Source organism: Gastrolobium bilobum, unplaced genomic scaffold, assembly GCF_033153095.1.
Source record: "Gastrolobium bilobum isolate Gb01-03AN ecotype WA unplaced genomic scaffold, APGP_CSIRO_Gbil_v1 utg118112, whole genome shotgun sequence".
In the NCBI taxonomy this organism is placed as follows: Eukaryota; Viridiplantae; Streptophyta; class Magnoliopsida; order Fabales; family Fabaceae; genus Gastrolobium; species Gastrolobium bilobum.
Window position 1 is genome coordinate 2,080 of NW_026898826.1, and position 2,201 is coordinate 4,280.

Here is a 2,201-nt window from a genome sequence, read left to right on the forward strand (position 1 = left end):
TTGGCAGCAATCTGCCCCAGATGGGACTCAATGTTCCTGACCACTGCATCATTCCTGGTGACATATTCCTTGACATAATTTTCCAGGGTGTTGATGCGTTGGTCATCTTTGTGGAACGGAACGTAGTTGTTTCTTCTTTGTTCAAACGTTCCACTGCTGCTACCTTGCTGATACTGCTGCTGATTGTTGTTGAATGGTCTCTGGTTAATAGGTGGCCTCCATTAGGTGTTGTGGTTCTGATCCTTAATGATAGTTCCTCCGGGGCTTGAATGTGTATTTTGTCCTGCTTGTTGATTGTCTCTGGTGAAGTTCCTATTGCCAAAATTTTCTGCATAACACACCAATGCAGTGGATGGGCAGTCTGTTGAGTCATGATGGTCACCACAGGCTGAGCATGGTTCTGTTTCAGTTGTTGTGAGTTGTAAGACTTCCATCCTTGGTGCTGCTTGGCCAGCTCTCAGGTTCTTCACTTCATTCATGAGTGATGCCAGCTGGGCTTCCATGGTTGTTTGTTTTCAGTTCTAGCATGCCTGGCTTCCTCAATGGGCTCACTCTGTCTATTGGCCATTGAAGACATCTTTCAGCAGTCCCTTCTATGATTTCGTACCTTGATTCAAGTGTTCCTGTAAAGAAAAATCCTCATGCAGCAAAATCTAAGTGAGATTGAGAAGTATGGTCAAGTCCATTATAGAAAGATTGTAACACTCCCCAACTCTCTACCCCATGGTTTGGACATTTTCTTATGATGTCCTTGTATCTCTTCCATGCTTCATAGAGATTTTCTCCATGAAACATTCTGAAGTTAGAGATTTCAGCTCTAACATCAGCTTGTCGAGACATTGGGAGAAACCTCTATGAACTTGTTAGAGAGTTCTTCCCATATGTGGATTGATCCAGGGGCGAGAGTTTTCATCCATGTTTTAGCTTTTAAGCCCAAGGAGTGAGGGAACAACCTCATTCTCATGCTCTCCTCTGTTACACCCTCAGCTTTAAAATTATCACAAATATCTTGGAATGTTGTGAGGTGTGTGTAAGGATCTTCTGCAGGGAGTCCATTGAAGACCCCTGCTTCCCTAATCATGTGGAACATGATAGGTTTTAGTTCGAAATTTGGTGCTACAGGGGGAAGGATTACTCCCTTATCTGGTCTGTTCCTGAAAGGAGCAGCCAAAGTTCTGAAGTTCTGTTCAGGGGGAACCTCTTCATTGTTATTATTGTGATCAACCATGTTTTCAGGAAATTCTTCCATGAGGTTCCTTCTTCTCCTATGGAGTGCACGTTCTGGCGCAGGATCAAAGAGAAACTCAGGTACTTCAATGGAGTGGTCAGAGTCTGTTTCAAACTTTGCACTCATAAACCAATAGCACAAGGTATATATATGCACAACAGATTCAGTGATAAAGAGAAAAAAAAATAAAAGTAAAGTCAGATATACAGTATATGTGTTAGAAAACAATGGTAAGAACAACAGTTAGTGTTTCTATCCCCGGCAACGGCGCCAAAAACTTGTTGGGTAGTTTGCTGATGGTGGAAAAATATAAGTTCTGATAGGGGACGTTCCTCTGTTCTTGCAGAACACAGATTCGTCCCTTAGTTCCAACCCAAGTGTGCAAGTGAACGCATCAAGTAATAAAGGGAGTATTAATGCCCAAATTATCGTTCCCACGAGGATAAAGTGCTAATTATTGTTTTATCACTGTTTATAAAGAATAAAAATGAGAAGAAAAGTTAGTAAATGAACTATCTAGTCAAATGTTCCCTACTGTCTTGACAACGTTCCTCAGGAACAGTAGGTTCAATCTGATGGCAAACAGTTGCTCGCTGCGTTATGTATGTGATACTTCCTGTTTAGAAGAAGGTGAGATAATAATCATTGGAGTTTTTATAAGTACTAAATAAAATAAAAACTACTAAAAGAGAAATAACTATAATCAAGAGACAACAAGGTGGTGGTTAAAACAGTTTACAGAAGGAATGGATTCACTGCTTCACTCTTAAAGGGGCTGTTTTCTCTGCTCAAGACTTAGCACCTTTTGGCTTTGTCCCAGTTTCTTTGTTTGCCAACTCTGATTCCTCAGCTCATGGTCTAGATGGCTCACAAGTTTCCATATTCCTATGGCTCCCTTGACTCCAACAGGTACTTAGTTCAGAACATTAAAATGGACGAGTTGGCCCCTTATTCCTAAGGTGACCAGTAGCGT

The 2,201-nt window shown here is 41.3% G+C and overlaps 1 non-coding gene across 1 annotated transcript; it reads left to right on the forward strand.

The window, feature by feature from the left end:
* Positions 1-718: 718 nt before the first annotated feature.
* Positions 719-825, forward strand: LOC133284435 (small nucleolar RNA R71). The gene has a single exon (XR_009747906.1). It is a non-coding gene; the product is annotated as a small nucleolar RNA R71 (small nucleolar RNA).
* Positions 826-2,201: the final 1,376 nt, after the last annotated feature.